Source organism: Eptatretus burgeri, chromosome 13 (assembly GCF_056783735.1).
Source record: "Eptatretus burgeri isolate ZD-2024b chromosome 13, Ebu_testis_v1, whole genome shotgun sequence".
Classification (NCBI taxonomy): domain Eukaryota; kingdom Metazoa; phylum Chordata; class Myxini; order Myxiniformes; family Myxinidae; genus Eptatretus; species Eptatretus burgeri.
In genome coordinates, this window is record NC_140973.1 from 62,070,964 (window position 1) to 62,098,897 (window position 27,934).

Genomic DNA, 27,934 nt, shown 5'->3' on the forward strand with positions numbered 1-27,934 from the left:
TTGATTTCCGATCATCAATTTGGTTTCAGACCAGGTCACTCTACCCTGGACTTGCTGCTCTTGCGTTCCCAACAATGGATGGAGATACTCAATGGCAGACATGAAATCGGCACCATATCCCTCGATGTATCGTGTGCTTTTGACATGGTCTGGCACCCTGCCCTGCTCACCAAACTCTCTTCCTATGGTATCCAAGGCCATCTCCACTCATGGCTCGCCGACTTCCTCTCCTGTCGCAGTCTGCGTGTGGCCCTAAATGGAGTTCTTTCATCCCCCATTCCTGTCCAGACTGGAGTTCCTCAAGGTAGCGTTCTGGGCCCTGTTCTTTTTTCTGGTTTTCATCAATGATCTCTCCGACTCTCTGGAAAATCTTCTATGTCTCTTTGCTGATGACTCCACCCTCTGCCATACCATCAGTCATCCCTCAGACCGGCAAGCAGCAGCTTCTTCGCTCACTGCTGATCTGGATAAAATCACAAACTGGTCCAACACGTGGAACATGTCTTTCAATCCGGACAAATCTCACAGTCACTATGTCTCTTCGAAAGGACCGTTTAGAACGCCCCCCCCCCCTAATCCACTTTCTCAACAATCCTCTGGAAGAAGTCTTTTCTTTCAAGCTTCTGGGTCTCACTATCTGCCATGACCTTTCCTGGGAATCCCACATTTCAAACCTCGCCTCAAAAGCGAGTCGCCGACTGGGAATCCTCTGTCGTGCAAAGTCCCTCCTCGGCCCACCTGAGGGCCTGACCATTTACAAAGCTTTTGTCCGCAGCCTGATGGAGTACTGCTCTCCCCTCTGGGCTGGTGCTCCTGCCTCCCACCTTTCTCGGCTTCACGCTGTAGAAACCAAGGCATTTCGGATCATTGGCATCTCCCGCAATGAGGCTGTCTTTGGGCCTCTCACTCAATCACCGCAGGTTGTTCGGTGGTCTTTCTGTCTTCTACTGTCTCCTCTCCAGCCTCGCCCACCCTGCTCTCACTGCGATTTGGCCCCACCACATTTCCGCAGGGCACTCAAGGTCCACCAACAACCCCCTTCTGGTAAAACTACCAAAATCACGAATCACTGCTCACCTTCACTCTTTCATTCCTCTTTTTTCCCGCCTTTGGAATAAACTCCCTCACTCTATTCATTCCCATTCTTCCCTCCAGGCCTTCAAAACAGCTGTTCACCACCACCTCTTATCATCCCCCATCCAAATCCTCGATCTTTTCTACCCCTGATAATCCACCCAAGCCCACCTCCTTCAAATTCCCTGCTTTCCTTCCTGAAAGTCCCTGTATGGTCCATCTTCTATTCCCCATGTTCCCCATCCCATCCCTCTCCCTTCCACAGATCTCCTAATGTCTCTGCTCCCCACTGTTTTGTCCTTCCCACTCCCTCCCCTCCTGTCTCATGCCCTCCTTGATGTGCGTTGTGTGTTAGCTCTCATACGAGCCTCGACAAGTTATACAAAAACATTAATAAAAAAGAGCCTATAAGTTTTTTGAATTTCCTAGCCCAAGTTTCAATTTAGCACTGATCATCTTCATGATGAACCGATCAACTTTTTCTCTCATTGTTGGATTTTGTATCAGAGAGAAATTATACATTTCTCTATCGGCTTCATGTTTTTCTTCCAACGTTGTTCTATTTCGTTAATCAATATTGTGCCTCATGCACACTTCATCAACCCTATTGATAGGTTTGCTCCACGGTTTAGGATTATCAGCATCATCTAATCTTTTATTCAAGTTTGTTCTTGGACCACAGGAAGAATACTCTGGTAGATGTAATTCCCCTGGTATTCCAGTTGTTGTACATTTACTTCCTGAGAAAAACTTTTGTATATCTCCCCCTCGTTTGTGTTTGGTGAATTCACTCTTTTTGAACCACACACCGAACATGTACCTTTTTGTGTAACCCTATTATTTTTACTTTTAACATATGGGATATTTTTACTCTTGGTTTTCTTTTTACATTTTAGACAATAACTCATTTATTTACGTGAAAAATTCCGACAGAGTGCGAAAACCTTTTTAGTTTCCAACATGCATATTTGAATCTTATTTTTAAAACATAAAGAATCCTTAGAAATGTCTTTACTCTCTCCTGCATTTATTTAAGAAAAAAAAATGTAAAACTTTAATCAAAGTCAATTACACCAACATCATCAATAATATAATCTTTTCCTTCTTTCTCTTCTTCATCTTCACTTTCTCGTTTAAATCTTCTCCCTGAAACCCATGTTAATAGTCTTGATGCATATATTTCTAATAGAATTGCCAATTTTTTGTTTTCCTCCTCAGTGCGTTGATTTATTTATTTTCTGCAATACCTTTGATCTTTTTATAATCTCACTGGTTTCCATATTTTTATCTTTATTTATTCTCTCTCTTTCATATCCCTGTGTCGTAAGAGGCGACCAGGGTTGCTTCAGGAAGGGCATCCAGCATAAAACATGTACCAAATCACTATGCGGATCTTACGGATGATCCGCTGTGGCGACCACGAACGGGAGCAGCCGAAAGTAGAAGTAAGTTATTCTCTCTCTTTCCTCCCTCTCCCTCTCCTCCTTCTCTCTCTTCTCCCTCTCCTCCTCTCTTCTCCCTCTCCTTCTCTCTTGTCTCAGTTTCTTCAACTCATTCCTCATCCCTTACTATCCTTGAACCACTTTCACCCCATAGAATATCATACAAATATTCATCTGGATTCTGCAATACTCTTGAATCCACAATTATTTTTCTCATAATAGTAAACCGATATGATTTGTTGATGATTTCTCAAAGAGTTTTAGATTTCATCACCTTTAGAAGTTCATTTTTATTTAATATTTTAATCAAATCTCTATTTGTGGGTTTTTAACATCAGTATAAGGCCAGTTCTTAATTGAAAAATATCCGTGTGTATGTTCCAATTCATAAGGAATGTAAAATCGAACACCCTTTTCTTGTAGGTATCCTTGAATGCGAAAATTATAATTTTCTTGAAGCCTTCTTGCTGTCATTTATGTATCAGAAATATATGACTGATTAATATGATGATACGTAACACCTCCCCATCTTCCCATAGTTAAATCAGTTTGTATTCCTCGACTTTGTATAATTATCCAATTTCCTTCCTTCTTTGTCATATAAACTATTGCTTTACCATCATATAATTTCCTATTCCCGAAATCGTGTATTTGTTGTTTGCTAATTGCGCTTCCACATATCTCCTGATTCTAACCAACAAGATAATATTCTTCTTTACGAGACTGATAAAAATCGTGTAGGTCTTCTCGGTTGAAGGAAAAAGACCAATTATATCCTAAATCACACATATTATACCTCCATTTCTCTATTCTCATATGAACTATTCTTCCTTCTTTATAAAATTCAACACAAAGCAGATAATTGAATTTAATAGAAAAGGTGTATGGTTTGTTGAACCAGGTGTTGTGGTGGTAAATTCTACTCCTTGAACAAAACGTGCCGTTTTATTTAAGGATATATATATATATATATATATATATATATATATATATATATATATATATATATATATATATATATATATATATATATATATATATATATATATATATATATATAGTGATAAATCACTTAATCTCACCAAGATTTTTCACATTAATATTTTTTGCTATACTATATTTCTGTTGTTCAGCCTGTGCCTTTGTGTAATAATTTGATAAATCAATATCCAGTTCTTGGGATACACCAAAATAGAACCATCTTTACCAACATAAGTCATTTATATTAGATTAAAAATAATGTCATTAAAACAATTTATTTTTGTTGAGTTGAAATAACACACATAGACAAAATTGACCACAACACTTGGAATTTAATTCTTGGACTTGAAGTGTTTGATAAACACCATTCTGTAAGAATTTTATTATTTCAACAGGTGGTGGAAGACCAAAACTATCAAAATAATATTTGTCTTGACGATTAAAAATACAAACCCAATGAGAACCGTTCCCATTATTATCTTCTAAGTTCATAATAATATTCTTTGTATGTTTAGGCATGTTTGTTAATTCATCTCTCATACAAATAACCACATTATGAATTTTTAATTTCTTACAATATTTGATAAGTTTTAAATTTGATGTTGTATTCTTTCCAAATTCTTTAAACCACTCATTAATGCTCATTTATTTATTAGAAAGATATAATCCATTACCTCTTTTAGTTAATTTTACACCTGCTTGTGCGATAGAAGAAAGCATATCTCCAACTAACAATCTCGCTTTATCAGGCAGACTTTCAAGTTTTTCAGCAAAAATGTACAATTACACCATTTCCACTAATTTGTTTCTCCAACTCTTTGTTATGTCTTTCTAATTATTTTTGAGCCAGGAGTTGAGCCTTCCTTTCGTTGGCAGTTTTCACCGCTGCTGAAATACCACGCGTCAATGCTCCAGCCGCACTTAAACCAGCAAATAAAGGAATTAGAAATGGGAGAAATCCTCCACTCATCTCTCTTATTGAATATTTCTTCAACATTGGTTTTGACATTTTAATTTTAAGTGAGCCAGTATCGTTCAAGATTTTCACCTGTTGTCTTGTGAGCAAAACATCAATTCTTACTGCTCCTTTTCTCTTAATTGTATTCACATTAATCATACAAGGCTTAATTATAGTTTCACATTTATAGTTTCACATTAATCACATTATAGTTTCCTTTTGAGGACTTAGGTCAATTGCATAGATTGTATACAGACTTTTAAATGCTGTCATATCCAAAATAGGTTCTTTATTTCCATTATTTCACACACCTTTTGGTAAGACTTGTATGCTTCAGCATAATCATTTTTATCCCAATTAATTTCCAATCTATCTCGTGGATAAAATGTTCCATCTACAGAAACGCGAAGTTGTTTCACCTTAGCATTATTACTCAACGCATTATTCTTATCAGAAGCAGTATCACCATCTGGTTTTAAAAAAATTATCCACAGATATCGTGGCTTTCTTCCCAGAACACCGAAATTTCACGTGCAAGTAGTTTGGTTCAGTTTAACGTGTTGGCATCTTCTTTTAAGGTATGATACATTGAATGGTTTCTTTCAGTTGAGTCTTCTATTCAACATCTCTTCTGTTTCAAGATGAGTATATTCACAAATATACCATCTAATTTCATCAATAAGAAATTTATTCTGATCAGCAAAAGTATTAGCCACACCAAAAAGCAATCTCTTTTCATTATCATTCCTTTGCAGTTGAAATCTAATTTTAAGACCATACAGAACTTTATCATGATCACAAAATCCAAATATACCTTTAAGAGGAACTGCCACAGTAAAACTATTACCTGTTCTTGTATCATCATTACACATACCTTTCCTTTGACTATATCCAGGGTCTGTGTTTGTTCCCGTTGCCATATCAGGAATAAAACCTTCGACAGCTCCCTGTCCCATTCTATGACTAAATGAATATAGTGTAAATTTCATCATTTCAGACGTAGCAGAGACATAATCAACCGCTTCAACTTCTTGTGTTCCAATATACAAACGAACACCATCAAACATTTTCCAGAAGAATTCATTTACGAGTGTAGCATTTGTGGTATTCACAGCCTTAGTGAATGTAAATTTACACAACAAGAAACTTTCGGCTCGATTCAAATAAGTTTGTTGATTATTTATTTCAAAACTTTTTGTTCCATTTGTATTCCAGTCTGTTCCAGTTATGGCATTTACCTTGAAGTCGTCTTCTTTTTTTAGTAGAGTTTGAGATGACAATGGTCTAATCCAAATCATAGATACTATCAATTGCTTCCACACTTGTATTTATTTAGGAAAAAAGATGTTAAAACTTTTGAAACCCTGACCCAAGTATTTGAATTATTTTCTGTCATTCTTGGGGAGACAACTGAGTTTTGCCTTTTCAAATTTCTTTTATTGCTTGCAATTTATGACATTCCCTTTGGACATCTTTTGTACTCCTTATAGCACCGGTGACATTTCCCACAGCAGAAGCAGTTGAAGCAATTAGGCCTTTATGTTTAAGAATAGTTGAACCTATACCCATTACAGTATCAATTATCCCATCTCCTTTTTTTTCTAAATTGATGTCTGACACCCCTTTGTCTCTTAGGTTTATAGTATCCTCAACCAAGATACATACATCAAGATACAAAGATACAAAGATACAACCAAGATACAAAGGAACATCCCATCCCCTGTAATTATTTTATATTTTCCCAACTCGTTTTTCCTTACAATAACCGTCATATTTATTTCTTGGAAAATTTCATGTAGGTGAATTCTGATGGATATAATTTCTCCATTAAAATAAATCATGTGATTATCTTGGTCGGTTATCCTAAACTTTACTCTGTATATGGTTTTTCCTGACACAGGTAGATAAACCAGATTTTTGGGTTCCATGTTGAATTTATAACCAACTGCGGTTGAATATGCGCTGAATGAAAATATTGTATTTGTTCTTATTCCATCATTATAAGCACCATCAATCAAATCATAGTGAATTAATACCGAATTTATGCCTGAGGATATTTGAATGACATTATCACAGCAAAACATCCCATTAGTTTCAATCTTTTTTGAGGAGAAACCCAATAACTCTCTGAATGATTTATTATCAATTGTGAAATCAACCTTGTAGTTATTTTTAAGTTTAATCGTTGATTTTGAAGTATGTTTTTTCATATCTATAACAATATTTTTGGTTCATCACCCTGTTCTTTCATAAAGCGAGCAATTTTGGAAGATATTTGAGAAATCTCATATGCTCCGGGTGAAAGTGTTATCATTTTGTATCCACTTCCCGGATTATAACTAAACTTGTCATTTTTCTCGGTGATATTAAACAAGGTATTATAAGTTTCCATGGACAAAAAAGACACCTCATATTCTTTTGTGTCAAGTTGTAGCGGGTATGGGAATGAGGATGTGTGGTCGCTTGTTGTGAAATTAAAACTAATGATTGTGCTTCTCATCTTATTTAATATGGGATAAAATGTCTTTGTATTGACATTTATTAATTATTTTCATGTTCATCAATTGGTCTAAAGTGGCTGATGCTTCATTAAAACAATTGTTATTTCCAGCCTTTTTACTACCAAACAGCAATAACAGTCTATTAACTAATTGTGATGGTTCATTTGGAAGAAAACTAACACCTGAACCAAGCCTACTTAAAGCCTGAATAATGTGTTTCTCCTCCTCATTCTTCCTTCTTTTACCAGATAGACTAACCCTATAATTAAGAGAGTCCAGCAGATCAATATATTATGCTCTATCATCCGTAATTTTTCATGTCCAATGGTTTATCAAAATACTTTGATTCATCCCTCACAGTTAAACCTTGTTTTCCATCTTTTGTTAGAAGAAACATTAATCTCAGAGTTTGTTTAACAGGAGGTTGAGCAGAACTTGAGAACCTTAATTCATCATTAAATATCAATCCCTTTTCTTGAACAAGATTAAATATTGCTGGTTGTTCTGTTGGAATGAGTCCTGCTTTGGTTTTTGAATCTGCTGAATATTCATTGTTTTGAAGAGCCTTCACAATATAATCAGGGGGTTGATTAATCTCTTCCAGTTGTTGAAATAAACCTTCATCATCATATTCTAATTCTCCAACATGCTGCAATTCTTCCTCCATCATTTGACTGAAACCTTTGAACATTTGAAGTTTTTAAGGAGTATATTCTATTGTGGGAACTGTGGAAGCATCTATAATTTATTCACCTTCATCATCATATTCTAATTCTCCAACATGCTGCAATTCTTCCTCCATCATTTGACTGAAACCTTTGAACATTTGAAGTTTTTAAGGAGTATATTCTATTGTGGGAACTGTGGAAGCATCTATAATTTATTCTTGGGAAGTTGGTTTAAAAAAAAAAAATTAAAAGTGGCTTAAAAAATTTCTCTTGTTTTCTTTCAAATGCTTCTTCACTCTTTAGTTTCTGCCTGTGTTTCTTCTTTATGTCTTCCTGTTGTTTTACAACTTTTGAAACCAACTCATAATGCTCCTTAAATCTTCTTGCTCTTTCTTTCACATCCATTTATTTATTGGAAAATATCATTGACTTAATTATAATGGTCAACAGGGAAATTTTCCTTTTCTTCATCATTAAAATAGATGTGTTCAAATAAATCCTTTTCTTTAAATATTTCATCAAATTCTTTATTAACATTAATACGAGTTGTAATTTCTTCCTCACTAATACGTGTATCTCTGTTTTTCATCTGTTTGCATTGAGTTTCTTCATCAACATCAAAACCGAATGATAAAATCTTAACCCCATAAAATCTTAAACTCAGATGTTTAATAATTTGTCTCATTCCTTCTGGATTAGTTTCTAATATCCCAAGACCACCAGATTTTAGTTTCTTTAACTCACTCTTTCAATGTGAATATTTTGTTGTACCAAGAGAAACCTCCTCAAATATTTGACCTTCATTCCTCAATCGCATATGTTCCTCTACTGAAATATAGTAATAATCTTCACCTTCTACTTTTCCAGGTCTTATTGCTCTAGTTGTTGTTGATACAATACGAACTACATGGTGCTTTTTAAGCAAATTTACAATATTCTCATTTGTACTATTCAAGAACCTCGATTTATGAAAGTTTTTCCAGAAGCAGATTTACCCACAAGATTTATAATAATAGTTGTCATTTATATATGTAGTTGTTTATAAAATAAAAAATATATTTTTTAATATCTCATCTTGTTTCAGAACAATATATTTATATTTTTCAGTCGTCTGCTTCATATAATCCCCAAATTCCTTTTTACTACATAATGTAGAACAATTCTCTCTCCAAAAATTGTTTATATCTATTGAATTTAACTTGAATAAAAGTATAAGCATTGTTTCTAATTGAGCGACGAGGGAGTTGAAAGTATGATTGACCAAGATAAATACAATTACAAGAAGAATGTCTCCCTCTTGTGTAGTAGCTATGAATTACCATTTGGTTTCTCTCATTAACACAATCATCAAAGATAATGAGGTTCTATTTTGATTTATCCAAATCTTTGGGAGAAGGTATATCATCCATATTATCACGAAGAATACAAGTTATCGGCTTCGATTTATTTTTATATGTCTGTGTATCACAAAATAGTTGTATTATATCTTCAATGTTGTCGTCATTTAGTTTGTTTTGAAGTTTAAATAAACCGATTATATCTTATTTTTGAAGACCAGCATTAAAACCATGTGAGAGTAGTTGATGCTCAGGTTGAAAACTTGACTTTGTGAAAATTATTAAATTATCATAATCTAAAAAGTTGGGAGTAAGGAGCATCTTTAAAAGTAAACAGGTTTTTGAACATGCACTTAAACCAACTACGAAACATCTTAATGAATTTGGAAGATTTTTATCGTTGTTAAATTTTGTCTTATTTTCCAAAATGGGTAAAAAATCATGCATTTACTTATTTGGAAAACAGGTTATTTAATTTTTATTGGCTTTTTTGGAAACTATGTTTTATCCGAAGTTCAGGTTTAATTTCAAGATAATCCATTATTATATTTATACAATATCTTGTGTTGATATTTCCCTGAAAATAACAATCGTTAATAATATGAATCATCAATCCACAAAACATGGTCGTCATTTGTTCAGTCTCTTCTCTTGTAAGAAAAGGTGTATTATCACCCTCATACTTTACATTCATTTCTCAAATCAATCTTGTAAAGTAATTCATTTTTGGTGTAAATCTCAAGGAATTATATTCCTTTTTATATTTTTTATTATCACTAATTAGAAGATAATCACAGAACATACATTGTTTATAGGCTTTTGACTCTGTGTTTAATCCCCGTCTTTCACATGCAGGACAATTCTCAAATTTGTCATGTGGAGAATCAGGAAATTCAAGAGGCTCAAAATCCACTAAACTATTCATATTTATAAAGTAAAACTTAACTTCAAATAACATTCATCTTCGGTATCATCTTCGGTACTTTCATTGCTGCTTTCACAATCATCTATAAAACTACTTTCATAACTATCGTTTGAACACAAACTCTTGGTATCATAACTGTCTTCTGTTCCAACAGATATACTATCATCACTCTCATAATCTTAAAAATATTCAGTTGAATAATGACTCATATTTAATTAGTAGAAAAAACATTACCATCTTTATCTATATACTTTTTTCATTAACAGATTCAACTACGACATTTTTTATATTAAAGGTAATTTTAAAATGATCCTTAGCTACTATTGAATGAAATGTCATTTCACCTGATATATTAACATCCTTTATTTCATCAGGATTTACATCTTTAGGGTTGTTGAAAAAAATACAAATTTCTCCTTGCATATTTCAGATCGTCTTATCTTTTCTTTCGAAAGCTTCATCCATGAGGTTTTTCTTTTTTGATACATTTTCTTGTTTCATTGCTTTTTCTAGTTTGAATATATTGCCAGAAGGAGAGGAGAAACTTTTGTTAGAGCTACTTTAATTGATGTTCTTCCACATATACTAAAAGCCCTTCCACTGAAGGAAATTGAGGAACTCATTATTCACCATAATTGTTTTTATCCAATAGTTGTTATATTTATCTTTATTCAATTTTATATCCTCGACATATTTCTCAGTATCTTTTCCAAATCAAGAGATTGATTGAAACTTACCTTTTGTGTCTTGATCCATTGTATTTATTAAATGAAAAAAGTTGGAGGATAAAATGGTTTTAAGCACAGATTCACCTATAAATTAAACGGAATTTTCATCAAGAAATTTAATTTTAAGCAAAGTTTTGTGATATAAATATGGTGAATACAATGTACTACGATGTTTGTAATCATGAATATAAATGTTATAAAGAAAAAACACCTTCAAACCAACAAACACACATTCAATCTTTTCAGACAAATATCTCCACTTGACCAAGAAACAAAACATTGTGATAGATGTGATAATGATATTGTTGTGGTTACCAGATTCGCAAACCACCATTCAGGTCCCTTAGGTGAGGTATCTCGGTAAGTATATGTGTAGTTAGGCCCAAACCCGTTGTCTAGTGGGAATACATGTCATTTATGCGAGCTGCGACTCTTCAGGATAGCCGTTTTTCTTTTACTATCTTTATTTTGGACCAACCGCCATGATTACCACCACAACCACAACATCAACCACCAACCACAACACCGCTTCACCACAACCGCCACGACCTTCACGTCACACCTCGCAACCGTAGCATCGCCACCGTTCTTGCCCCGCTGTGGGTACCGGTGTTGGACTCGTGCAGGGCGCACGTTGAACAGCGTGTACAAAATCACGGATTTTGTGCTTCAAAAACGGATCAAAAACGACACACGCCCACTTTTTGCCGTCCAATCGGTGAGCGAGGGGCGATTTGGCCCCGCCTCCAGAACGATCGATATATGCAAATTTGTGGATCAAAAAGCCTTCACGCCCACTTTTTCTCGGGCCAATGGGGAGCGAGGTGAAAGGTCAAAGGGAGGGGGTCAAAGGCGAAGCTACAGGGGGATAAAAGGACCGTGTTCGTCAGTCAGAGCCGTGTGGAAGTCTGGAGCCCGAAGCCTGCAGTAGCTGGAGAAGCTGAAGAGAGTCGCGAAGGGGAGAGTCGATCGGAGAGTCCAACGAGGAGAGCCCAAAGAAGAGTCCAGAGTCGGAGAGTCCAGAGGCGGAGAGGCGGCAGCGGCGAAGGCAGACTAGGGGGTGCTCGCGTCGGTGCCGGGAGCTGCACGCCCGAGGGAGGCCGGCAGCGCGACCTGGCCGAGGTGGAGACGCACACCAGGGATAATAAAGATCCTCTATACCCCGAGCATCAGCAACCCCCTCCTGTTTCCCCCCGCGCTGAGATAGTGCGACCAAGGGGGCCCCCTTTCCCACCCCCCTGCCAGACACTGTCCGCGAGGCCCGCGGAGTGAGGCGCCATCGCCGCTCCGCGTCTCATCACCAGACGGGTAGGCGCGACCCGGTCTCGGCCTCAGGCCCGCCTCATCCTTGAGGGATTTCTTTTCCTTGGTTTTGGGTATGTGTTGTCGGCGCCGTCTGTGAAGTAGAATTGTATAAGTGTTGCCGTGTGCTCGGTAGTCGGTATTAGCTCTGCATTGTGTTTTCGCTTTTATATTTGCTTTTTGTGTTAATGGAATTGTGTTTTTTCTGTGTGCTTTTGGTGGAATTGAATATGTGTGCTTTCCGTTCGTCGCGAATAAATGTGCTTTATTGTTGAACTGTTCTCCCGCTTCGCTTCGTCTTTTCCTCCATTGAATCCTCATCTTGCTTCACGTAAAGGGTTGGTAGTGGGCTGAATACGCCCGATAATTAATCGAACCGTCGAGGTCGACGATAACACCGCTCGGTTATTCTGATAGTACGGAACGGGTCGCTTAAGTGGCCCGTGTCCGAAGTCGACCTGCGGCGAGGTGCGATCGCCCGGTCTACCCTCCGCATGGGTACTTAGGTAGGTCGAATTTGGCGAGCAACCCTATCCCACGCGGGGGCTGATTGGCTCGATCGCGGTGAGACCGAAAGGTCCACCCGTGACTGGTTCCCGGCGTTAGTCCGAGAGGGTCACGACTGGATTGTCCGTCCGGTGGGCGACGTGCCGCGATTCGAGTTACGTGGCCGTCAGCACGCCGGCGGGCGCGAAGACCGCAACAATATTCTTTAAAAAAATTATAATAAACATCTTCAATCATGCTAGCACAAGAAAAATGAATAAAGGGAAGGTGCCACTAAATTCTCCATTGAAAACACTGATGGGGCATTTAAAGGACATATAAAAATAAGATTGTTTCGCTTTTAAGTCCCTGGACCATCTTCAATCATTGAAGCTGTGATATGGTTTAACAAACTTTTGAAATTATAATTAAAAACACATTAAGTGAAATGAAAACTTTAAAGTTTTATATGGGAGTAAAATTGAATATGGTAAGAGAAGATGATGAAACTACTCCCTATATGAGGACAAACCCTCACTTTATCTCATCATTTCAAGATTTTGTAAGATGTGATGTTTACGATGAACTCCAGAGACAAGAACATGATGTTGTTAACACTGTAGTGGAGGTAGTGGATTTGCTATTACAAAAATAATCTTCTTAGATATACACATCTTAAAATCAGATCCTCTTCATGCTTCTTCTTATATTGATTTACCAAAAGAGACAAAACTTAAGAAAGCGGTTGTTAATACTCAAAACAAAGACATAATTAATGTTTTCTATGGTCTGTTTTTGCTCATTTACATCCTCCACAATGGAAACCTGAAACGGTTGAACATTATAAGAAATACGAGAATACATTAAATGTTGAAGATTTAAAGTTTCCAATGTCATTGAGAGATCTTCCGAAATTTGAGAAAATGAATAATCTATCTGTTAATGTAAATGGATTAACGGATACAAATAAAGTTCAGATATTAAAAATTTCAAACAACTATAAAAATGATGAAACACACATTGACCTTCTCAACTTTACTTCAAAGGAAAAATCACATTATGCTTTCAGCAAAAATTCATCAAGATTAACCAAATCAAAACTATACAAGAGAAAATGTAAAACATATCCTTGTAAGAGATGTCTTAACTCCTTTCACACAAAAGAACGATTAAATCAACATTTGAAATATGGTAGTAATCATAAATCGACCATAATCAATTTACCAAAAGCAGGTTCAAACATATCGTACAAAGATTTTAACAAATCTATAAAACATCCGTTTGTGATCTCTGCTGATTTTGAAAGTATCCTTGAAAAGACAGATACTGTTTCTCAAAATTCAAATAAATCATACACAAATAAATATCAAAAATATACTCCTTGTGGTTTCTGTTATAATATAAAATCATCTGTTGGTGATGAATACAACAAGTTAGAACTTTATAGAGGAGAATATGCCTCAGAGGAGTTTGTAAGACAATTGGAAAAAGACTGTGTAAGACTAAGAGAAATAATGGTGAAAACCGATAAACCAATGTCATTAACAAAGGGAGAGAAAAAGGAATTTAGAAAGAACAGTATCTGTCATATTTGTGAGGAGAAAATTGAGAGAGAGGTCAAAGTTCGGGATCATTGTCATCTTACTGGAAAATATAGAGGTCCAGCTCATTCCCATTGTAATTTTAATTACAAGCCCCCAAACTTTATTCCTGTCTTTCTTCACAACAAGGCTCACTATGACACACATCTATTGATAAATGAACTTTCAAAGACATCTGGAGATATTTCTGCCATTCCTAACACAGATCAAAAATACATCTCATTCACAAAAACAATTCATACATCCCCCATAACCCATATCAGATTTCTTGACACATACAAGTTCATGGCAAGTCCATTATCTAACTTAGCATCAAATATTAAAAACTTAACGAATCTTAAATCACATTTCTCAAATCCAGAAGAGATCGATCTCTTATCACAAAAGGGAATATATCTAAATGACTACATGGATTCATTTGAGAACTTTAAAGAAACACAACTTCCTTCAAGGGAAAGTTTCTATAGCAAGTTGAATAAAACTCATATTTCTGACAGAGATTATACACAAGCTAAAAAGGTTTGGGAGAAGTTTAATATAAAGGATCTTGGAGAATATCATGATTTGTATCTTAAAACTGATTTATTGTTATTGGCTGATGTGTTTGAAACTTTCAGAACAGTCTGTCATAATAAAAATTCTAATGGATTAGATCCCGCTCACGATTACATGGCCCCGGGTTTGGCTTGGAGTGCAATGTTAAAAATGACAAAACAGAATTTGGAATTAATCAGTGATATAGATTTTATTGGTATTGGTAGTACTTCTACTGAAGTAGAAAAGATATGCTTTTAATGATAGAGAAGGCTAAAAGAGGAGGAATATCTCAAGTATGTTCCAAGAGATATGTGAAAGCAAATAACAAATATCTTCCTGATTATAATAAGAATGAGGACAACTCTTACCTGATGTATTATGATGCTAACAATTTGTATGGGTGGGCTATGTCTCAATCTTTACCTGAACTGATGGAAAACTTAAATGGGTGAAAGAAAAACATTATGAAAAAGTGTTACAAGACATTGTTGTCTCCTCTCAAAAAGAATTGGATGAAGCTGAAGTTGGATATTATTTTGAGGTTGATTTAAAATATCCAGAATAACCTCATCACAAACATAATGACCTTCCTTATGCCTCTGATAAAGAAAGTCCAAGAAAAGAATGGTTAAGTGATTACCAACAGTCATTCAATATAAAAGGTAAATCTCCAGAAAAAAACTACTTACTACATTAAATGATAAAGAAAGTTATGTTTTGCATCAAAGGAACTTGACACAATATTTATCTGCTGGGTTGAGTGAGGAAAATTCATCGGATTTTGAAATTTAAACAAAGTCATTGGTTAAAGAAGTATATTGATTTTTATACAAAAAGGAGAACAGAAGCAAAAACAGATTTTGAGAAGGACTTTTATAAATTAATGAATAATGCTGTATTTGGAAAGACTATGGAAAATGTTAGGAATCGACAAAACATAAGATTTGCTACATCTTGGAAACAGGCTTCAAAGTTAATTAATAGACCAAGTTTTGAGCGAGCGGAGGTGTTTTCAGAGAACTTTTGTGCTATTCATTTGAAAAAAGAGAGTATTGAAATGGATAAACATATTTATATAGGAACATCAATTCTTGGCTTGTTAAAGTCGTTAATGTATGACTATTACTCTAATAATTTAAAATCAAAGTATACTGAAACGCAAAAGAAACTTACCACTTGTTTGAAATATAATAAAATTGTAACAGTTCAAAATAAAATAAACCAACAATTGCTAATTGAAACATTGACATTTTATTGATGACATGTCAAGTTTTTGACCAAGATACACCATCTCATAAGTTCGTTCTACAGTACAGAACAGCACGTGGTGCAATGTCAGTCCCCTTTCAATAGCGTGTGTGGCCACCATTGTTCTGGATACAGGCAGTGCATCATCAGGGCATACTGCCTACCAGTCTTTGGATGGATTGCTGCTGGAATCTGTCCCACTCAGTCCTCAATGTGAGAAGCCATCTGACTTAGGTCCATCTGCCTGTCCTGCCTTGCAGTGGTGACTCTTGGCCTCCCTGATCGAGGTCTGTCATCTGCAGAGTTGTGGAGGGTGTCTCTGTCCACCAGGGCTGATGTATCTGGTGTGAACAGCCAAGGCGACGTGCCACCTCACGGTAGCTCAATCCGCCTTGCAGTATGCCCAAGGCACACTGCCGTTGATCCTTTGACAATCGTGGCATGTTGATTGAAATGCCCATTTTGCACTGGCCTTTTTAAAGCCAATATCAAGACATCACGTGCAGCTCATTAAAATCATCCCGTACCCCTTGGCTAATCACTGACAGTCAAAACGGCTGTTCAACAGCTGTGCTATGAAGTGACCATTGAAGGTTCAAGTGACCATCCGTGATCGTTTTGTCTGACAGTGAGGACACTATTGTCCACAAATAAGTTCACACATTTACTACACGCAGTGTTATTGTTGATATTTGAAGGTTTAAAAGGTGGTAAGTTTCTTTTGCGTTTCAGGATATAAGGATAATGTGTCATTGTTATACATGGATACAGATAGATAAAACTATCTATAATTCCAACAATGTGTGTGTGTGTGTGTGTGTGTGTGTGTGTGTGTGTGTGTGTGTGTGTGTGTGTGTGTATGTGTGTGTGTGTGACCGCTGTTTCTCAACAAACACTGGTCCGATCTAATTGAAACTTGCCAGGTGTATTGCTGGGGACCTGAGTATGTGCCTTTTCAAGGTTTAATATTAATCGGACAAGTGGTTCTCAAGTTATGGCCATTTATTTACAAAACCAATGACAGGACACGTTGCTGCGTAGGTGTGGCCGATGGGGGGAAGGGCGCCTGAGTTATCAATGACAGGACACGTTGCTTGGCATTTTGCACCCACAGTATCTATCTTCTATCTTTCTATAATTCCCGCAGTCTCTGTTTGTTTGCCTTTCAAAAGGTTTGAAATTAATCGGACAAGCGGTTCCCAAGTTATGGCCAAGTTAGAGCGCATTTCCCATTACGGGTTACATCGTACGGACTTCCGGATAGTGATGACTTTTTGTATTCTAATAATTTCTCGATTTCTTATGCGCATTTATAGATGCACACAATGTCCCAATCCAATTGTTGTTTACGAGAGCGAAGGAACGGCCTGTGTGGTTGTTTGAAAAAAAATTTTTTTGCACGTATGACCACGCACGTACGGCCACGCCCCGAGAGTGAAGGAACGGCCTGTGTGGTTGTTGTTTCTGGCACACGGTTTGAAAGTTATTTTTTATTTTTTATTTTTTGCACGTACGGCCACGCACGTACGGGCACGTACTAGTATTAGAAATTAAGACAAATGATGTATATGAAGATATGATTGATAATATTGATACATATGATACAAGTAATTATTAGTCAGGTGATGTGTTGTTTTCATCAACGAATAAAAAGGTTATTGGTAAGTTTAAAGATGAATTGGGTGGGAAGGTCATGAGTGAATTTATAGGATTGAGATCAAAGTCTTATGCTCTCACGTATATTGATAATAATAACATTGAAAGGGGTGATAAGAAGCTAAAGGGAATAAAGAAAATATAATCAAGGAAAAATCAACTTTAAACATTATTACAACTGTTTAACCTTAAAGGTCCCCTGACATGCAAAATAAACTTGTTATTTCTAAATTAACTTGACCTTCCAAGTGAAGAAATCACCCATGTTTTTTTTTTAAATCAAAAATGGGATAACTTGAGCAATATTTTGATAATTTCTGGAGCTATTCACAACTTGCTATGCCACGCACCTAAAAAATGGATTTCAGCGAATCGCAGCATGACGTCACATACAGTAACTCGCACAGAGTGGATTGACTCGAGAGTCGAGATGTCGCGCACCTTATAAAGTACGTACAAATACATTTTGCACATGTTAGTGCAATCTCTGTGATCGTTTTAAATCCAGTGATTGTTTCGCGAAAGTTTTAAATAGTTTTAGCCGTACTTTCGAAAATGCCTGCAAGATGATGCAGCAATACAAGCAAAGACGGTATAAGTCTTCATGTATTCCGAAAGATGATAATCGTCGGAGAATATGGACATCTAAAGTGAAGGTACTGCTTCCATTGGCATGCTATTCATTAACATTCAGCCAAAATGCTAGCCTGGTGTTGGCTCAGTGGTTAGGGTGGCGGCTTGGGATCCGAGGGTCCTGAGTTCAAGCCCCGTCGGCCAGTGAATTAATATACCAGGGGGGTTGACTCAGCCTGTCATCCTTCCGAGGTCGGCGAAATGAGTACCAGTTCCAGTGTGTGTACTGGTAGAGGGGCACTGCATCAGCGACACAGTCACGCTTCAAGAAATGATAGCTACCCCGGCAGCTAAGCTGCCATACGACCACCACCACCAGCTGCCAAAATGCTGTAATAAAAGAAGAGGGAAAAAAATGTTTGCACAACTATGAAAGACAAATGTATCTGTCCTATTACACGGCCTCATATCCTCGGGACTCTTACGCATTGACTTATACATTGTGTGCATGCGAATACAAGTTACTTGTTAACTCGAGATCTCAAGAGTCTAGACTAGTCCGATAAATCCGTCGTCCGTCCGACTAGGCCGATAAATCCGTTGTCCGTCTGACTCGGCCGATAAATCCGTCGTCCGTCCGACTCGGCCGATAAATCTGTCGCTTTATTTTATTAGTGTCTTTTTTTCATTGTCTTCTACTGGCACTACATGGCGATAGTAGGAATAAAATAAATAAAAATGCAACAGAACATCAGATTTATCAGACTACTCGAGACAATTGTGTCACAAGGTGTGTTCTGCACACAAGTTTTCATCGTATCCGGACAGCGAGATTGCTTCGTTTTATGCGCGAAGAGACACGGCCGATGACATGCGCTGGCCTTGCTTGTGATTAATTTGCCGCGGAGAACCATGTCCGCTGCGCTGTTCACGTCACCTCACTAAAATATTTCTGATATCGAGCAGTATGCAAGTCGAATTTACATTATTGAATGACGAAGAGGATTTAGTCTAACCAGTTGTTATTTCTGAGTCTTCCTTCGATGTCCTCCCGATCATCATGAACTCCAGGAATTTCATCGCCATTTTCCTCTGCTTGTCCTGCTTCGGGCTCGAACTGCTAAAGCCGTATTTCATTTCCAGCTGCCTGAACTTCACCTCCCGCGACTACGTTATCCGACAATTCTCCATGTGATTCAGACCAAAATCCTTCATTTCTCTCACACTCACTGTCGCTACCAGACAAATCAAAGTCCATGTCATCCATTATTCAAAACCAAATGTTCGATTTTTTTTAAAGCAGAAATGAACGAAGCGATTGAGTCGACCAATCAAATGTGGAAACGCACAGAAAGTCAATAGAATCATGTAGACCACCCACCCGAGTAATTAACGTACAGCCTTTGACATACTGTACGTGACGTCATGTGGGTTATGCCCCTTTCAGGAGAATTTTTAGGGGCGCTCCCGAAGACGTTTGTTTTTTTTTCTTTTACATTTTACAGAATGAGTATTGTGAAAAAACATTTTCAGATCTGAAATCACGATGAAAAACTCCTCTAGGACATATATAAATGAAATTTATGTACTTTGGCATGTCAGGGGACCTTTAAAGAAGGAAGAGTACAGAAAAATGAATACAATAAGAAGTTACAAACATCAATTATATACAGAACAGATAAATAAGAAAGCATTAGAAGCTTTTGATGATAAAAGATATATTTTAGAGGATGGAATCAATAGTCTCCCTTATGGTTATAAGTACAAGTGTTGAGATATTGGGTTGGGAATTTTAACAAGCTACCGCCGTCATTTTACTGATTTATAAATTATAGAACCAAGCAATAACCAAACCAAAGAGTGGAGATGTCATCAGCCTTGGTATTTAAATGGGAAACATAAATAATGTGAGAAATATCAAATAAGTCTTTTTTCATAAATAACCGGGGTAAAGTAGATAAAAAAATGTGCGGATAAATTTAATTACAAATAAGTTGGAGGATGTAAAGAAAACAAGCTCAAATAAGCTAAAATCCTCGTCCTCTTACTGATGACGTCATAAAAACGAATATGACGTCATTGTGATGCATCAGGTTTGCGATAAATTATCTGTGCTAATGCCCAGCTTGATTCCCGCAAACAAAATTCAAACAGCTTGCCTAGTTTCGGAGATAATGGTATAGGCGATTTCCATTAGTGGCGATATTATGACGTCAACTTTTTTTCAACACCTTCGGGGGCGGAGGTAATAACACGTCTTCCCTTGCCACTCCTGTAGTCATTGTGTGTACAAGTTATCCTAAATACTAACTTGCACAGTCATGTGGACTGAATGACTGGGATAAGCTTTGAAGTAATACCAATAATACCCAGTAGGCCGCATCAGCGGAATGGTTAAGTCACAGATGCCAATGAATGATGTGTCCAAGCACCTCTCAGGATGGATTTCCAGCGGAATGGGATTTGGCTGAAACTGCAGCAATGTGAAGTTAAGTGCAAGCCTGGGGTGCTGCATCATGGAGCACATCCTTGCAGGATGCTCAAATGAAATATCCCGTCTGGAACCTGCACTTTATTGATCGAAAGATATCGCTTTTGGGTTAGTATCCGGGATTGAACACGATCCCTAATAGTAAGTGCCAAGACGTTATTTCGGAAAAGCGTTAACGAAAGGGCAACCCAGTTTAACACTCGGGACTGATTTAGGTGCCTTGGGCCCAGGGTATGGAGACTCAACCATGGGTCCTCCTACTCCCCTTCCCATCCCGTCGTAATACACGTCAGTAGCTAGGTCACGGTGCACTTTGTTAAGTATGCATCGTGGTCAAAGACAGGTCAGGTCAACATCTCAGGATATGTTTTCTTGATACGATGAAGATGCTCATTTAATATTTTATTATGTTTCAAAAAAAGAAAAGAAACCCTTTATTAATAATCAAGAATGAAAAAAATCTTTACATTTTGAAGCTAAATGGACAATGACCAACAATTTAAAACAAGACAGCACAATTTGCTTGTAAGAACATCATTTGTCATTTACATTCCAAGATGGAGGCAGTTTATCCACAGAAACCACTACATGTGTAACAACCTTGTTTCGGTTGAACTCATCAATGATTTTTGAGAAGTCAAGTGCTCACGTTACTTCACTCTAGATACCTATGATTGTAAGACTGTTGAGTCGATCTTGGCCCATTTGGTTCCTGAACTCATCCATGGTCGGTTTTAGTTTCGAGAAGGACCGCTCACCCTCATTACTGCGATCGATACCATCATGGACAGATTTAGCCGAAGAGCTATTTCAGTGTTAAGAAATGTTTGGGTGAGGGTGTGTCTTGGTACATTCTCAGTTCTGCTGACTTTCTTTATGTGAGGTTTGAAGCTCTGTTGATACCAGCAAGGATAAATTCACTTTCATTTGTGGGTTCCAGATCGTTAGGATAGGAGCGGGCAAGATTTGCTACGACTTGCTTGATCTCACGAGTCGAGAGAGAGGCGATCTTGGACAGGAAACCAAGATTCGAGTTGATTTCCTTGTATGCTTCAAGATGGTGTTTTGAGTCACTGATTAGTTGATCAATGGTGACAAGGAACACTTCAGCCTTGAGTTTATTCCTGGGTGACATCACAGTGTCTTCAGCAGCTCCATCATCAAAGCGGCGGTTGCATATCAGGACATGGCTCTGGGCTGAATTGTACTCGTAATGACCACAGTTTAATCCTTCGATATTCGAAGTCCTCAAACTCCCTCCGTTGGGTCTTGACAAAATCACCAAGAGACTCCAGTAAGGACACCGAAACATTTAGATTTAAATTGGTCTCTTGAAGCGATAGACAGGTCGGGTGAAAGCGCTCGAAGAATGTGTTCCAAATATCAAGGAGTACAGCTGAATCCAGTTTGCCCAGTTTCTCAAGGATTGACTGAGATTCATTTCGGTACTCAACTTTCTGTTCCACATCAGTTTCCAGGTATTCCAATACTTAGCATATGGGAGTGTAACCTTTGAGAAGATCAAGCTGCCACTGCTCCATACCTTGCTGACCACCCAGTACCTGGTGTCAGTCAAGTACCCTCAAGGCATCAGTTTTTAGATCCTCATGGAGGATCTCCAAGTCTTACTCACGTTGTTGTTCTTGTGGACTTTTTTGTTTCACAGCCGACAGTTTTCATCGAAATTTCCTGAAACTTGGCGTATATATGTAAAAATATCCTGCACAGACAGTAACCATCTCAGATTTTAAAAATTCCTCGTAGAAAAAAGTTATGACGTCAAAATATCTCCGCTAATGGAAATTGCCCAAAAAATTATCTCTGAAACTAGGAAAGCTTTTTGAATTCTGTTTGTGAGAATCGAACAGGGCATTAGCAGAGATGAATTACCGCACATATGATACATCACTATAACGTGATATAATTTTTATGTCATTCCTACTTTTTGACATTTTTAGTTTCACAACCCAGAGTTTTCATCGGATCTTCGTGAAACTTACCATGTATATGCAGAAAGCCCACACGCAGGCAGTAACCATCTCCGATTTTGGAAATTCTTCCTAGAAAAAAAGTTGACGTCATAATATCGCCGCTAATGGAAATCGCCTATGCCATTATCTCCGAAACTCGGCAAGCTGCTTGAATTTTGTTTGCGGGAATCAAGCCGGGCATTAGCACAGATAATTTATTGCAAACCTGATACATCACAATGACATCATATTCGTTTTTATGACGTCAACATTAAGAGGACGAGGATCTTAGCTCATTCGAGCTTGTTCACAAAGCAGTCACAATGATACATCAATGCAGAGCGACAAGTGGACAACTTTTGTACAATGTGGAACAATCTGAAGACCACTGGGATGCATTCGGTAGCACTTTTCCGCACAAGGTTACGTGAATGAGCTGCACATGGTGTAAACGTCACAAGTGGGCATTGCTCCCTGATGATAGTCTGCTCACCAATGTATTTTGCACTCATCTGCATACAAGGCCCCCTCTTTGCTTGGACTCTGGGTGACCATCCCATACATGCCTCCCCATTAATCCATCATTGTTTAACACCTTAAGGAAGAAGCTTAACATCGTATTTGTCAAGGACCACGAAAAAATCTGTCAAAGTGCACAAGCACCTTGAATATATACACACCGAGTTGCTAGAAATAAACATCACACTTCGTTCCCAATAAGTGCGATGAAAATGAGGACATTTCGAGGGTTTGCCAAAGCAAAACGACTTGCGGGACGCACACCCCACACCACTCCCATCCACCCCCAAACTGCAGATTAAAATGATGAAAGCCTCCGCCATGGAGATAGCAAGAGCAATAAACAACTATTTATCCTCTTCCGGACTTAATGCGAGCATTGTGAGTCAGGCGAGAGGAAACACGCGAAGGGCGTGGGAGGGCGTGGCATCAGAAGGCCATGGGGGATGATTGGAGTGGGCGGATCAATAATGGGCGTGTCCATGGAACCAATGGTGGGGTTTATTCATGAAATTGGGCTAACGAGCCTTCTGGCTATATTTTATGTCCATTCCTTGAAGGAGGAGAAACCCCTGGGTGGGATTTATTGCTGTTTAGTTGTTGATTGAATTTTTTTTTTTTTTTTGTAACTGTATAGTACCCCTCCTGTTTAAGCCCACATATTGTATATTGGTATTCTATTGCGATGGTGATTTGTGACATAATTTAAACGTCTCATCTGATTGTACTGAGAGTTAAAAAAAACAAACTAATTAGACACTATGAGCAGTTACAGTCTTAAAGACCACGAAGGGTTCTGATGGTCGTCAACCCAACATACAACGTGGGAACTCGAGTCAGGGTACTGGCCAACAGTTCTAGCATTAGTGTATGATTCTGTGGGATCTTTAGGTCAACATAGTGGAGTGGGACAGCCAGATTGAAGCCCTCTTCACAGGACAGCATGCTCTGTGATGCAACACCCACTGTTTGCACTGCATCAAACGGTTCTTTTTGTTGGGACTCAAACTAAAGACTAAGTCAGAAACAACACAGCCCAATAGTGAGCAGCTTGAGATCTTTCTAAACTAAGAATTGAAAATAATAATGTTAACAGCAGAACAGCATAATTAAATAAGAATTCGACGTAATACGGTAGGTAGTAATAATAATAATAATAATAATAATAATAATAATAATAACAAACCGGTAGGCGGCAATGGGTCGCCGAGCATGGAAACTATAAGATATAGAGCAAAATGGATGTCATATAGCGGATAGGGAATCACTTTAAGATTATGCATATCAAATCTCATCCTGTTCCATCTACTGATAACTACTCGGTATCCATTTGAATGAAAAGTACCGAAAATGCGGTTTGAAATCGGAAATCCCCAAAGTTCGAGGGGGTGCTGTGGGTGAACAAAGATCTAAATCGAAAATCCGGCTCGATCGTTTGTGCACAATGTATTCCAGATGATTAGTGTGAATTTTCATGACCATCCGACCATAACCCTAGGAGGAGTAGTATTTGGCGTGAAGGCACCCCCAGCTCTCGCATATTATCGATTTTTGCACTAATTGACCTTTGACCCCTGACCAAAGCGAAATCGGTCAATATGTCCTGAGGCAAAGTTGTAGTACTCATTGAGTATCATGAACCTGCAAAGTTTCATTTGTATCGATGCACTCACCTGGTCGCTCGGGGGGCCTTCAGTTTTCGCCAATTTCGCACATACCCTAATTGTAGGTGGCGCTGCGGGTAAAGTATTCCATATATCACAAAAACCGGAATATATTTGATAGAGCATCACCTGTAGATCATTCGTGCCAAATTTCATAACCCTACGTGGGATAATGGCTTTCGGAATTGATTTCGCATGAACGGTACCGATTTTGAAAGTTTGTCGGTTGTTGCTAGGGAACCAAAGCGTCCCTAGCAACCATCACAATTTCCAAAGCACTAGGACATAAGATGTACCTACTACCCGAGTTTGGTCAAAATCCACCAACGTTTACTACCAATTATGCTGATGACAAACGAACAAACATCCAAACAAACAGACAGAATTACTGACAACAAGGGTCACCTATTTCGGCGACCCAATAATAATCATATCTATATATAATGTGAATTACTGGTCATGTGGACTCCAAAGTTCAGCTGAGATTCTCGGATATCATGTTGCGTCCGTTGGTCCAAATGACCTTTTGCTCTGTTGTACCACGAGAAACCTCTATGTTGAATAACCAATATTACTTTATATTATTTAATCCCTCAAAATATAACACTTATCCCTCAAAATTACAATATCGCAAAAATAAAACTTATTTTCGATGTTCAGGTGAAGAAAGGGAACAAGAAAGAGCAATCAGATTGCACACCCTCACGAGGACTTGTTTTGTGTGGTGTATTTTGTGTGGCAAATAAATGGAAGGATGTACTGAATGAAAGGTCATTGATTGCTAATGAAAGGTCTAGTTGTCGAGGTAACAGCTCTCAAAAGTGGTGAAGTTGTAAAGGTCAAAAGGTCTAAATGGGTCAAAAGGGTTGATATGGTCTAAAGTGTTGAAAAGGTCTTGAAAGATCAAAGGGGTCTAAAGAGTATCATTTAAGGTCTAAAGGGTCAGAAATGTCTAAAAGTGTCCAAAGGGTCTTAAGACATCAAAAGGGTATTAAATGTCTGAAAAGTGTGAAGCTCTAAAGGTGTAAAGATCTAAAAAGGTAGAAATAAAAGGAGTCTAAAGGGTCTTGAAGGTTCTCAAGGGTCTATAGGGTCAGAGGGGTCTATGGAGTATTAGCGGTCTACAGGGTCTATAGTATCTAACAGGATCTAAGGTGTCTTAACTGTCAAAGGGTTCCAAAGGTTCTTGAAGGGTGTTAGGGTTCAAAGGGTCTTAGAGGTTAGAGGGGTCTTATGCAATTAATACACATACCTACATTCTGTACGGACAAATGGACCCAAATGCAATACTCTCTCCTCTGGTGAAGGTAATATAAAAAGAAATCCCAAAACTGTTCAAAAATATTTTTAACAATATTTTTCCAAAAAGACCTTCAAGTCCAGGCTACTGCACACCTGCGTTTCTTTGGTCCTCTTCTCCCGTTTGCAGAAACGCCTTCTGGAGAGTTCAATGGATTCTTTCCGCGAGGGCTTCAAGCAGGGCGTACACCACCATCTCACATTGTCTCCCATCCCTACTCATGATCTTTACAAACACCATTAACCCTACCTGAGTGAACCCTCTTCTCTGAGGGTTACTGTGCCTCCTTCCCCTTCCTCTCTCATCCCTCTTTTCCTGTTCATTTATTCTCTGGATTGTTGTGTCCAACTGTGATCCCACTATCAGTTCATCACCTTTTACCCTTGCCCAGGAGAGGGTATGGCATTTGGTTTTGTTTGTTTGTCCGTTTGTCCACACAGAATGCGAGTAGGTGTATCACAGTTCCTTCAGAAAGTATTCACACCCCTCGACTTTATCACATTTTGTGTTACAGCCTGAATTTAAAATGGATTAGATTGAAATTTGTTGTCACTGATCGACACAAAATACCCCATAATGACAAAGTGAAAACATATTTTTGGAAATTTTTTAGAAATTAAATGAAAAATGAAAAGCTGAAATGTCTTGCATCAATAAGTATTCAACCCCCTGAGTCAACACTTTGTTGAAGCTCCTTTGGCTGCGGTTACAGCTTCGAGTCTTCTTGGGTATGTCTGTATCAGCTTTGCACATCTGGATTTGGGGATTTTCTCCCATTCTTCCTTGCAGATTTACTCAAACTCTGTCAAGCTTCATGGGGAGTGTCGGTGAACAACAATCTTCAAGTCTTTCCATAGATTATAAATGGGATTCATGTCCGGCCTTTGGCAGGGCCACTCAAGGACTTTCATATTCTTGTTCTGACACCATTCCAGTGTTGCTTTGGCTGTATGCTTGGGGTCATTGTCCTGTTGGAACGTAAATGGTCGCCGCAGTCTAAAGTCGTTGACCGTATAGTCTTCCATGATGTCTTCCATATTCTTTCCATTTCTTAATGATGGAGCTCACTGTGCTCTTTGGAACTTTCAAAACACTAGAAATTGTTTGATACTCTTCCCCAGATGTAGGCCTCCTCACAATTCTATCTCGGAGTCCAAGTTCCTTGGACTTCATGGTAGAGTTTCTGCTCTGACATGCACTGTCAACTGTGGGACCTGAAATAGAAAGGCGTGTTTCTTTCTAAATCATGTCCAGTCAATTGAATTGGCCACGGGTGGACTCCGATCAAGTTGTAAAGACATCTCAAGGATGATCAAAGGAAATCGGATGCACCTGAGTTCAATTTGGAGTGTCATAGCAAAGGGGTTGAATACTTATTGACGAAACACATTTCAGCTTCTCATTTTAAAATAATTTATCAAATGTTCGAAAAACATGTTTTCACCTTGTCATTATGTGGTATTTTGTGAATTTTTATTTTTTTTTAACTTTAATCCATTTTAAATTCAGGCTGTAACAACAAAATGTGAAAAAGTCAAGGGGTGTGAATATTTCCTGAAGGCACTGCAATTGCATGACACCCTGATTTACCATTAGACCCGAAGAGCCTTTTGATCCTGTTAGACCTTTTAGAACCCTTAGACCCAACCTATCCCGTTGGACCCTTTAGAACCCCTAAAACCCATCAGACTGCTTTCTACCCTTTTAGACCTTTAGGCCTTTAGACCCCTTTACCTTTAGACCCTTTTTAGACGTTTCAAGCCCCTTTAGACAATTCCAACCATTGAGATCTTAAATTTCACCCTTTAGACTCATTCAACCTTTTAAGATCCTTTGGACCATTTTGACCTTTACACCTTCACAACGAAACCATTTTGATCTTTAATTTGTAACATCGTTCCATTTATTTGCCACACAAGTCCTGGTGAGGGTATGCAATCTCTGACTGCTCTTTCTTGTTGGAATCTGGATTT

At 38.0% G+C, this 27,934-nt stretch overlaps 1 long non-coding RNA gene across 1 annotated transcript in view; it reads left to right on the forward strand.

Annotated features, from left to right (window-relative positions):
• Positions 1-207: 207 nt before the first annotated feature.
• LOC147014624 (uncharacterized) overlaps positions 208-27,934 on the forward strand; it is a 42,919-nt gene continuing 15,192 nt past the window's right edge. The window contains exon 1 of the long non-coding RNA XR_015050826.1: positions 208-2,519. This is a non-coding gene — a long non-coding RNA (uncharacterized LOC147014624). The remainder of the gene's footprint in view (positions 2,520-27,934) is intronic.